This window comes from Callorhinus ursinus, unplaced genomic scaffold (genome assembly GCF_003265705.2).
Source record: "Callorhinus ursinus isolate GAN/ISIS: 27379988/994484 unplaced genomic scaffold, GSC_fseal_2.0 scaffold14, whole genome shotgun sequence".
Lineage (NCBI taxonomy): Eukaryota > Metazoa > Chordata > Mammalia > Carnivora > Otariidae > Callorhinus > Callorhinus ursinus.
Genome location: NW_027397076.1, coordinates 41,198,959 through 41,211,980, shown reverse-complemented (window position 1 = coordinate 41,211,980; position 13,022 = coordinate 41,198,959). Strand labels below are relative to the sequence as shown.

At 34.6% G+C, this 13,022-nt stretch overlaps 1 protein-coding gene across 6 annotated transcripts in view; it reads left to right on the top strand.

Annotated features, from left to right (window-relative positions):
• USP15 (ubiquitin specific peptidase 15) overlaps positions 1–13,022 on the top strand; it is a 114,166-nt gene that overhangs the window by 53,892 nt on the left and 47,252 nt on the right. The gene's annotated exons all lie outside the window — the stretch shown is intronic.

The window sequence follows — 13,022 nt, the reverse complement described above, 5'->3', positions numbered from 1 at the left end:
GTTATATAGCACTTTGAAATTTCAAAGTTGCTTGTGCCTTGATAAGTACCTTGAGTTCTAAGGATTTAGAGATCTTTCTACCTAAGATTATTGATTTTTCACTTGAAAAATAAAACATTATTTTCTTCTGTCACCATATCACAATAAATGTTGGTGAATGAAAGCACTGCTAGAAATGTGCTGAAGTAGTTAAGAGTTCCATTCTTCACTGAATCACCCAGAGTAATAGGAAACCCATATTTCAAAGCATGAAAAGTTAAGTATCTACTTACTATAAAATGTGCCTAATACCATGATATAAAATGTCATAAATTGCCCAGTGATAGTTTATTAGAATACAAAAAAAAATTTTTTTTTCTTTTGAAATTAGTGCCAGTGTATGAAAAGACTCTCTGGAAACTAAGAATAAAAGGAAATTCTCCTAACTCAATAAAGTCCATATACCCAAAGTCTGTAGCAAACATTATATTGAGAAATTTTGAACACAAACCAAATAGAATTGGAAGTTAAAAAAAAGAAAAAAATTCACTACTTGCATATGATATAGTCATCTACGTAAAACCCAAAACCCACCAGCAGACTACTAAATCTGAGAAAATTCAGCAAGATTCTCTAAGCCTAAATTTGTTAAATTAGGGGCGCCTGGATGGCTCAGTCGGTTAAGCATCTGCCTTTGGCTCAGGTCATGATCCCAGGGTCCTGGGATCAAGCCATATGTCTAGCTCCCTGCTCCGTGGGGAGTCTCCTCCTCCCTCTGCCCCTTCCCCCACTCATGCATGCTCTCTCAAATCTTTTAAAAAATTATAAAAATTAATGTTTTTTTAATCTCATTTTTTAAATTATGTTAATCACCATACATTACATCATTAGTTTTTGATGTAGTGTTCCATGATTCATTGTTTGCATATAACACCCAGTGCTCCACACAGTACGTGCCCTCTGTAATACCCATCACCAGGCTAACCCATCCCCCCGCCCCCCTCCCCTCTAGAACCCTCAGTTTGTTTCTCAGAGTCCATAGTCTCTCATGGTTCATCTCCCCCTCCGATTCCCCCCCTTCATTTTTCCCTTCCTGCTATCTTCTTTTTTTTTAACATATAATGTATTATAAAAAATTAATATGTTTTTATACCCAGAGGTCAGCAGCCTTTTTTATAAAGAACCAGATAATATTTTCAGCTTGTGGGCCATATGGTACCTGACTCAACTAAACTCTACCAATATAGCTGCTTTCATGCTATGACATTATGTCACCAAATGGGTGTTCCAGTAAAACTTTATTTACAAAAAAATATGGCAAACTGGAATTAGCTTGTGAGCCATAGATTTCTGACCCCTGCTGTATACCATTAGTAACCCACTTAGGAAATAGCATAACAATGGTGAGTGCTATGAACTGTGTAAGACTGTTGAATCACAGACCTGTACCTCTGAAACAAATAATACTTTATATGTTAGAATAAAAAAGAAGAAGAAGAAGAAGATAGCAGGAAGGGAAGAATGAAGGGGGGGAAATCGGAGGGGGAGATGAACCATGAGAGACTATGGACTCTGAGAAACAAATTGAGGGTTCTAGAGGGGAGGGGGTGGGGGGATGGGTTAGCCTGGTGATGGGTATTAAAGAGGGCACGTACTGTGGAGCACTGGGTGTTATATGCAAACAATGAATCATGGAACACTACATCAAAAACTAATGATGTAATGTATGGTGATTAACATAACATAATAAAAAAAATAGCATAACAAAGATTAACCTGATTAGGAATGCATAAAACCTTCATGGGAAATAACTAACTTTATTAAAAGACAAAAGATTATCACGGGCGCCTGGGTGGCTCAGTTGGTTAAGCAACTGCCTTCGGCTCAGGTCATGATCCAGGAGTCCCGGGATCGAGTCCCACATCGGGCTCCCTGCTCAGTGGGGAGTCTGCTTCTCCCTCTGACCCTCCCCCCCTCATGCTCTCTCTCTCTCTCATTCTCTCTCTCAAATAAATAAATAAAATCTTTAAAAAAGAAAAGACAAAAGATTATCATGTACGATATGCCTTAACCTAGTGATGCCTGTTTCTCTAAATCTATCATGTCACTGTCTCCTGTTAAAAATTCTATCCTGACTTTTTTTTTGTGTGTGTGAGAAACTTCACAAACTCATTCTAAAATTAACATTTACCAATAAAGGTCCAAGATTAAGTCACTTTCAATAAAGAAGAGGAAAGAAGTACTGGACCTATTAGATAGTGAGGATTACTACAAAGTTATAATAGTGAAAACAGTATGATGCTAGCAAAAGAAAGACCAAATACACTGGAATAAATTAATGAGTTAAAAAAAAAAAAAAAAACACCTCATGTATATATGAGAACTTGATTAAGTGGCACCCCTAGGCAGTAAGAAACAGATTGCTTAAAGCAGATAGGTGCTTAGATTTTATTAGGAGAGCTAGCTATTTGTAGAAAAAAAACAGGATCACTACCTTACACATGATAAACTCAAAAAATGTAAAATTTGGGGACACCTGGGTGGCTCATTCTGTTGAGCATCCACGTCTAGGTTTCAGCTCAGGTCATGATCTTAGAGGATGAGCCCTGCATTGGGCTGCTTACTCCCCAGGGAGTCCGCTTGAGAATTCTCTCCCTCTGCCCCTCTCCCACTTCTGTGTGCCTGCCCGTACTCTAAAATAAATAGATAAATCTTTAAAAAAAAAAAAAAAAACTTTAGATGTCAAAGTTCATAAGAAATTTCAGAGAATATCTGTATTTTAGGAACAGAGAACATAATGTGAAAATTAGTGGGTTTGATTACATCAAAATTAAGTATTTCTGTTATAGGAACCATACATTGAAGTGAAAGGTCAAATGTCAGTTTTTTAATATCTAAAACCTACATGAGAATAATACCTATAATGTAGAAAGAACTGCTATACAATAACAGAAACAAAGCAGAAATCCTCTAAAAAATAAATAAAAGAGGGGCACCTGGGTGACTCAGTCCATTAAGAGTCTGGCTCTTGGTTTTGGCTCAGGTCATGATCTCAGGGTGGTGAGATTGAGCCCAGAATGGGGCTCCATGCTGGGTTGGAGCCTGCTTAAGATTCTCACTCTCCCTCTCTCTCTGCCCCTCCCCCCCAAAAAAAGGAAAGAGAAAAATGAATGGTGGTATGCTGTAGAATACCAATGCAGCAGGTAAAAGTAACAATGGTGAGATCTTTAAAACTGGATACGGTTAAAACATACAGTTGAGAGAAAAGAAAAAAAGTGAGATTTTAATTCAGTACTATTTATGTAAATTTAAAACAGAACACATTACATGAAAATATATTTAAGAATGTAATGAAAGCACTTAGAGTAGAAGAAAATAGTACAGATTAGAAAAATAAAAGTTTAAAGAATTATCACTTCTTTTATTTATATGTCTATAAGTAAAGTAAACATGCACATTATTTTTTCTGGATGAATGCCAGCTTTAAAAAGTGGAATTCTCTGTATTTATTGAAGTCACATTATAAGCACTTGTAACTTAGACAAATTTAACTCCAGCAGAGGGCTTGTAATCTTAGGCCCTCAAGAAGGAAATTTCAAGATACTAATACATAGAACATTCTGGGGGCACCTAGGTGGCTCAGTCATTAAGCGTCTGCCTTCGGCTCAGGTCATGATCCCAGGGTCCTGGAATCAAGCCCCACATCAGGCTCCCTGCTCAGTGGGAGCCTGCTTCTCCCTCTCCCACTCCCCCTGCTTGTGTTCCCTCTCTTGCTGTGTCTCTCTCTGTCAAATAAATAAATAAAATCTTAAAAAAACAAACATACATATATACGTGTGTGTGTGTGTATATATATATATATATATATATATATATACACACGTATATATATAACATTCTGTTTTATAAACTCAGAATTGCTATTTTATCTGTCAGGATATAACCCCTGGTTCTCAACATGGTGTGAAGATTCTAGTAGTTCTAATAATCATCACTAACCTGGGATTTGTCCAGTGCTCATATTGCTTACTACATAACCAGCTCCTACAGAGAGTATCAAAAGTTGAAGGAAAAATATTACAAGTTGTAATATGGTGATAGAAGAAAGAATCACTGTTGAGTTTGTTAAAAATGGTTTCCTAGACCCCATCACCAGAATTTCTGATTTGGTAGTGCTGGGTGGAGTGGAGCTCCTGAATTAACGGTTCTAGTAAGTTCACAGGTGATTCTAATGCTTTTGGTCTTAGTATCCCATTTTGAGAACTTTTGTAGGTAATGTTTCTTAATATTTATTGTGTGGACCACCATAGGATGAACAGAATATAAAGATAAATCTTTATGTTGGGCCCAGGAATCTGCATTTTTAGGTGCTGCTTATGAACAAGTAGGCATATGTTTCCTGAAACAGAGGAATGTCCTGGGCCCAGTTTTATCAGAATTGAGACCATATATCCTCAGCTAAAGCTAAATGTTTGTGCCACTAAATTGAGAAGAAATGCTAAATATTAAAAAACGTTAAGGGTAAAATATAATTTTGTTTAAAATATGTAGTCCTGTAGTTACAAAAATGCACATACCCTGAAACACAACCCAAAATCTGCATTAGAAATCTAAAGCTACCAAAAAAATACTCAAGAGTTTTCTGTCTGGATTTTTCTGTTAGATACCATGTGATTTGAAATTTATATCTTTATATTCATGTTGTATTTTTAAAATACTCAAGTGCTTAGTTTTTTTCAGAACTTGCATTTCTAATCTAGTTTTTCTGATTTCTTACAACCTCTCAAAACGTATTTTGCAGTAATACCTTAGAAAAGTTTTAACCCAAGGTTTTCTGTTCTGTTAAATTTGACATGTTGGCATCAGCTACATAGTGTAATTATTCAGTGGGAGATATATGCCCAGTTAAATCTTATATTTCTAAAAAAATATTTTAAAGTAGAATAATTATAAAAGCATAGTGGTTCCTAAAGAGAGGAGAAACCTAATCAATAGATTATATCCCTTACTTTCCAGAGTTTGTTGAATGTTAAAATTTATCCCTTAGCCATAGCTTCTGAGACACAACTCTATTAAATTCTAAGTTGTACAATTAATTTTTTTCTGTATGTTTTTATTTAGGTATAGTTATTTCAGAGAATGGCTTTGAGATTATTAATATTACAGAAAAAAACCTAAATTCCTCTTGTGGGAGTAGCACATTCAGACATTTTCATTAATTCAAAAATATTGACAAAAGACATGTGATTAAGTATCTTGTGAATAAAAGTTAAGGGTAATTGATGATTGTGAAAAGGCAGTTTTCATGGGCTAGAAAACATCCAAAGGAGAATCCAAAATTAACTACATAAGGCATGAGAGGCCAAAAATAATCAAATGGAAAACTAAGCTAGTAGTTCTTACTCATACATTGTGTCTCTGCCATCTGTGTTGTTCCGATTAACAAAATTCCAAATTGGTGACCAAAACACTAAGTATAAACTTAATCTGGTGCCATATTAGTTTTTTTGTTATTTGGATATATACCTCCTTTCCTAGGTATTTGTCACCTAAAGATAGGCATCATAATAATGTTAAAAGGAAGTTCCTGTGTGCTATTTACCAAATAAACTGCTTTTTTCTGGTTATTTTAGCTATCCAAACTCCAAATCCTTTTTAGAAATGCTTGTGCCTACACATAAACACACTCCCCATGACTGTACTTTGAAGTTTCTCCTTTTAATACTCATTAAGATCCTGAGTTTATATGCACACTCCTTTGAAATGCTTAAAATGCACATGGATTAAATAAATCTTTTCCTTCAGCTAAACACTGTACCAACTTTCTCTTGTGGAAAGATGATTTCAATCTAGTTACCCGTACCATGTCTCCAAGTTTTGCCAAACAGCATGGTCACAGTTGAGTTCAATAACTAGTGTTAGATTTGAAATTTAAAAGCTGTATCCAGATTTAATTGAAGTTAGGAAATTTAGACAGTGTATTTTATGCATAAATGAATATAATTTAAGTTTACGGTTCTTATATAGATGCTTGATATGCACAGATACTCACAAATAATTACTGGATATTTTCTTTCTATTTTTTCTTTTTGTTCCCTGGTTTGATCCAAAAAGGATTGGAGCAATTTGCAGTAATACACATGAGTCAAGGTTAACTATATGAATAGATACAGAAATCACTCAAATGTAAAATAAATTTAGTCACTGTAAGGTGAAACCAGAGGAGAAGTTAGCTGGCAGGAGCAAGGAAGGGCTTTTGAAGTTATCAAAATTGATCTGCAAATGTATGGAGTTGTTTTGGGTCCTGATTCAAATCAACTGACTGGGGAGAAAAGATACTTTTAAGACAATTGGTGAAAAAAGTTAACATGAACAGAGTATTCAGTTGGAACAGACAGTGGTATCAAAAAGGATCTCTTACCTGTTAGGGATATATACTGTAATTTTTTGTTTCAAGTTTTTATTTAAATTCCAATTATAAAGTGTAATATTAGTTTCAGGAGTAGAAATCAAAGATTAATCACTTACATATAACACCCAGTGCTCATCACAAGTGCCCTGTTAATACCCATCACCCATTTAGCCCATCCTGCCGCTCACCTTCCCTCCAGCAACCCTGTTTGTTCTCTGTCGTTAAGTCTGTTTTATGGTTTGCCTCTTTTTTTTCCCCTATGTTCATCTGTTTGGTTTCTTAAATTCCACACATGAGTAAAATCATATGGTATTTGTCTTTCCCTGACTGACTTACTTCACTTAGCATAATACCCTCTAGCTCCATCCATGTCATTGCAAATGACAAGATTTCATTCTTGTTTATGGCTGAATGATACTCCATTGTACATTGTGTGTGTGTGTGTGTGTGTGTGTGTGTGTATAAAAATACAGGTGAAATAAATGGGATTTGCTTTAAAATAGTCCAGCAAAAACATGGCGGGGGGGGAGATCAAGGGGATAAAGATAAAACAAAAGTGGCAGGTTGTTAATAATTTTTGAAACCGAACGTACACTCTGGTACTGAGTACATGAGGACTTGTGTTTGTTTGGAAATTTCTATAATATGTTGAAAATAAAATGGGTTGCAGTTTTGGTACTGGGATTCATGATGGCTGAAGAAAAGTAACTAATTTTATTTTCTTAAAATGGAATTTTTTATGTTAAAAATACCATTGATAACAGTCAAAATAAGGAACAAATAAAGTTATGAGAAGCAATTTATATATAAATTCTCTTAAACTCTTTTTCATTTATCTTTAAATACCTAACATACTGCCTGGCATAGGAGAGGCACACAGCAAAGGGCTTGTTGAACTGTAATCTCACCATAGTAAAAGTGTTTAATTTTTAGAGAGACTTAAATTTTTCTTTTTCTCTAAGAATTTATCCGTTAGAAATGAGTAGGTTTAAGGTTGGGCTCGTTTTTCTTAATAAGATAATTCTTGTTTTATAATGTTAGATCTTACAGCACTGGGTGGTTTTATGCCAGCTTTGAAAATACCTATACAAATCTTTAATTGTTTTGCTATGTCAGCATTCAGATTTAACATCTTTGTATTTTGGTTGCTCAATATGGTATTAGGTTTTCATGTAAGTTAATTATTAGTTAATTTATCAAGAATATTCAATTACTTTATCAAGTTGTATTTTTCTGTTGAAGTAAAAAGTTCAATTTACAGCCTTGAATTGTGTGCTTTTAGTTGAAACATTGGAAATAGGACAATTCAAATATTGCATTTGTCCGGCATGAAGTTTGATTTTCTGTCTTCATGAAATAATATCAGCCACATTGATGTTTTACTGTTTTCTGTCTTGTTTAAGAGATGGATCCCTACCTTACACCTAGCCCAAACTAGCCAAAATCGGTTTAACACCTGATAACTGGCTTAGTATCTAGTCTGTGTGTAATATCCTGAGTAATTTTTTTCTCTCCTCCCCTTAAAAAGCCACTAGAGCAGAGTTGCTGAGGAACAGTGTAATTTCCAAATTACATCAAAGAAATAGAGCTAAAGGGCTCAGATTATAATCCAGAGACTGACTAGTCAATCCCTAAATTAACTCCACAAATGTTAGCTAGATTGGGCTATGTGTAATCTAGTCAGAAGTTGGAATCAGAATAGATAACTGATCTGTGACATTCATCCGTACTGTCTGTAACAGCACTTAAAAAGTGTTGATACACTTCAGCTTCACCTGTGGACCATATCCATCCTTCTCTTTAGGATCATTATGCTATAAAGGACAATTTCTCTACCAATGTTATTTATCCCAGTGCTTCCTAGAACTTGCTTTTTCTTTCATTATCTCCTCCCTCCTACATATATATAAATGCCTACCATACTGCCACACATATAGTAGACATTCACTTTAACAGTTCATTCTTTTTCTTCTTTTTTTCCAGTGTCATCTTCCCCTTAGCCTATAAATACAAATCTGTCCTGTTTAAAAAAAAAAAAAAAAAAACACATAAACTTCCTCCAAATACCATCCTTTGGGTTTTTTTTTTTTCCTTTGACAGCCAACTTTAAAAAGGCCATACTTCTTATTCCTTACCACCCATTCGGGATTTAACAAAGTCTTTTTTTGACCTTTCTTTAATACTTCTTTTTGTTAACTGTCTCCTGAAGAACTTCTCTTAATTTGATCCATGATGCAAGAACTGTTTACAGTTCTCTAACCAATTCTCTGGCTGGCTGGTGCTCTTCCTCTTTGGGAGTGCCATGTTTGCTTGTGCGGGTTTTGTGCTGCACAGCTCTTGGGCATCTTCCACGTTGTAATCTATGTGAAAGGCCCTCCTTGGTACTGTGCGGTGTACAGCTACACTGTCTATATGCAGCAGCTTTGCTCACAACTTAAATGCATTGGTAATTGCACAGATTTCCATCTGATGACCTCTTCTTTCATACCATAATAGGTTCTCAAAGTCAGTGGATGGACTGTATGCTAATTCTGTTCCTCAGCTCGAACTGACAGAAATAGGCCATTCTATTTTTCTAGCCCAGAACGCTCTTCTGGGTTCCAGACTTTTTCTAAATGTCATGTAGGATTTGCCATGTAAGATTCAACTAAAATCTTTTTTACCTTACCTTCTCCCGTTCCCTCAACCTAATTTTGAATCCATATCCTGTATACCCTATTTCAGGCCATCTTGAGTTCCTCCTTCAGCCTCATTCTTTTTTCATCTAATTAGTTAGCAGTCTTGCAGATGCTACCTCCTAAACCTGAAGTTTTAAAATATGTTGATCTTGGTACCCCTTTATATTCATAAAAATTATTTTTTAAAGATTTATTTGAGACATGGAGAGAGACACATTCTTAAAAATTATTAAGGACCCAAAGAACTTCTTTTATGTGGATTAGAAATCAAAAATAAATTTTTAAATATTTGTTTATAATAATACTAAAACCATTATATTTTGACATAAATAATATTTTAATGAAAAATAACCTTCAAAAACAAATTGTTTTACATTTTTGAAATTTCTTTATTATCTGACTAAACAGAAGACAGCTAAATTCTCATATGTGTTTCTGCATTCAGTTTATTGTGATGTATTGTTTGGATTGAAGTGCTTAAAGAAAACTCCGTTTCACACAGATACACAGTTAGAACACAGAGAGGTAATTTCAGGTAATTGATAGCACATCAGAACTTGACCAGTGGTGTTTTAATGATGAAAATTTAATTGCAGTGTGGAATCTGAAACCACGCCAATGAACTTTTAATACTATTAAAAGTTAAACTATTAAAAGTTAAAATCTATCATGTGTAACTTGATGCAGTTGGAAAATATTGATTTACTGAGTTATGCAGATATTCCAAATTTTGACATATTTCATCATACAATATTTTTTAATCACATTTGTTAAAACATCACCAATCTTATGAGGAAAGTCTTTAAGTAGTGGGAAGCTATCGAGCCTCACATTGGCAAAGTCAAGTTTTCCAGAATTCTGTTTTTTGTTTGATCACGTGAATGTTATCATTGGCAACAAATACTTTCAGTGTTTTTCCTTGAAGTTACAGCTCCTTCATTGATTTCTGAGGTGATGTCTGCCAGACAGCGTTTCATGTGGAAGAGTGGTGCAGTGAGAAGAGGAGCTAGTTCTGCTTGAAATTCGAATAATTACACACAAGTCTTCTTCCTCAGGACAATCATGTTACTTCAGTATAGAACGGATGTGCTTTATGCACACTTGCCAGTTCGTCACATACTGTTAAAAAGAAGTGTATTGAAGGGTCAAGATTTAATAAAATTAATGTTTTTTATCTTTTCAACATGGATACTCTTAAGTGAAACTGTTTTCCACTGCAAGGAGGCAGTGAAGAATACAATGACTCTAGTATATAATTTGGTGCTGCTGCTTTAACTCATGCTAAGGTGTCAGCATTGTTACCCACCATTGTTTTTGCAGTATCATTGCAAATATCCACCCAGTGAAAAAGGCCAAATAACACTTAAGTAACGCCTTTATATTATTATGAAAATGGTTTTGACCTCATAGATGGGCATGTTGAAAGAATCGTGGAGCCCTCTAAGGGTCCATTGACTGTTCTTTGAGAACCACTCCCTAAACATCCAAGACATGTTGCCCTTGCCTACCCTTGTCTGTGATCTTTGCCCCAACCCTTATTAATTTCAGTCTCCTAAATGATCTCTTAGTCTCCTTTCTCTTTTTCAAGAATTACCTTTCTAGAACACAAATCTGATTATGTAGATACCCTTTTAAACTCTTTCAACAGGGGTGCCTGGGTAGCTCAGTCATTAAGCGTCTGCCTTCGGCTCAAGTCATGATCCCAGGGTCCTGGGGTCGGCCCACATCAGGCTCCCTGCTCAGTGGGAAGCCTGCTTCTCCCTCTCCCCCTCCCCCTGCTTGTGCTTCCTCTCTTGCTGTGTCTCTCGCTGTGTCTTTCTCTGTCAAATAAATAAAATCTTTTTAAAAAATAAAAAATAAAAATAAACTCTTTTCAACATGCCCAGCACAATGGAATAAGATCTAATAAATTCATTTATAGAACATAAAACTCCTTTATTATCTTGCCTACCTTATTAACTTCTGTTCCTGTCACTACATACTTCTACTCTTTAAGCCGAACTGAATTTATTGATAATTCCCTAAACACGTCATCGACACTACAGTCCCATACATTCGCATGTGCTGTTCTTTCCACCAGGAATACTCTCACTTTTAGTTTCCACCTATCCCTCCAACTTTGCACATCATTTTAAATCACCTCATGTGACTACCCACAAAATTTTACATTTTGTTAGAGTTTTAAAATTTCTATATTTAATTTCTATATTTCTATATATAAAATTTCGACTGCTTTATAGTTATTTTGCTTATGTGTTATTTTCTGCTGTTAGATTGTGAGCCGTTTGATGTCAGGAACTGTCTGTCCTTGTATTCCTAGTACTTAACAAGGACAAGGTATATAGTAGTCATTTAATAAATGTTTGAGTATTCCAATGAGTTTCATAGAAACTTCTAATACTATCCTTGGATAGAGTTGCTAATGAATAGTAAAAAGGCTGCACGTGGGCAGAAAAAGGAAAAATATGTATATATGTGCTTCAGCCCAATGAATCTTTATTTCTATAAATTTGACTATAATTAAAATTCAAGAGAACATTTTAGTTTATTTCTGTTTCTGAAAAGTTGAAGTGAATTAAATTGAAAAATTAACCTCCTTAATTCATTATAACTCCATCTCTAATAAATTTGGGGGGTTTTTCCTTTGATAATTGAGCATTCTTAACATGAAGGCAAAAATGCCAGGATACTTCTGTATTTCTATTAATATTTAAAAACTAGTACCTTTTAAAATATTAAGATAACCTTTTAAATGTGTCCTCTACGTTGTTTTATATTAAAACTTCGTTGATTATGTCTTATGTTTTGAACTTAGTACACTAAAATAATATGTTATAAGGTCTTCTATCAGAAAGGCATCTAAATAGAGGTCTTACTTAGTGTAATCTACCTATATACAACCTGTATCAACAAAAAGAAACTCCTTTAAAATAAAAATTTTAGGGCGCCTGGGTGGCTCAGTCAGTTGAGCGTCTGCCTTCAGCTCAGGTCATGATCCCAGGGTCCTGGGATCGAGCCCCGCAATGGGCTCCCTGCTTAGTGGGAAGCCTGCTTCTCCCTCCTCCACTCCCCCTGCTTGTGTTCCCTCTCTTGCCATGTCTCTCTCTGTCAAATAAATAAAAATTTTAAAAATCTTAAAAAAAATTTTTTACCAAGATTTTATAATGTATAAAACTTTCAAAAGTTAAGTAAAAATTTTTATGTGTAAGAAATGTTATTGCCCACCATGTATTCTGCGTAATGTATTGCAAGTATATAGATATGGTGAAATCTAAATCACCTAAAATTTGTAGACTTCAAGCAGATTTTGTAGATTACACTTTCAATCCCGTTGACCATTTATTTCACTGCTCATTAGCACCTGATTAAAGGAAATAAAATAATCTTTTAAAACCAATCACTTTGGGCCTCACTAATTTAGAATTTATGATGAATGAGATACTAGACTGACAGCTTTTTATAGCCCATGGGCTAGATATTGCCTAGTAAATTAAAATTGTTTACAAAATTAAATCTTTAAGAGAGCTGATAAGTATTTTAAACTAATCATTCCTATGTAATGAGTTTGTTAATTATAAATCATGCCCATAAAGCATATTGGTTGATTAAAAGCCATTAGTAATTGAAATTTCTCCAAAAAGATTCTGAATTAGTGAGGTGAGTAATATATGGTCAGATGTAGGTCTTTTCAGTTTTTGCATTGATAATTTGGCCAAAAATTACTTCTCGGGATTATGTTTTGAATTCTTTTATGCTATTGTATCCCTATTGCTTTACATTTTAAAGAATTGGTAAATCCTTGGATCTCTGTGTCAGTGTTGTGTATAAGTAGAATGTGATGGTACCTACTGAGATACAAATTGGATTTCCTTTACATGCTTCCTTAAAAAATTGATATTTTAATTCCACTGATACAAGGAAATTATTGTTTGTAAAACATTGAAAATGGTTAC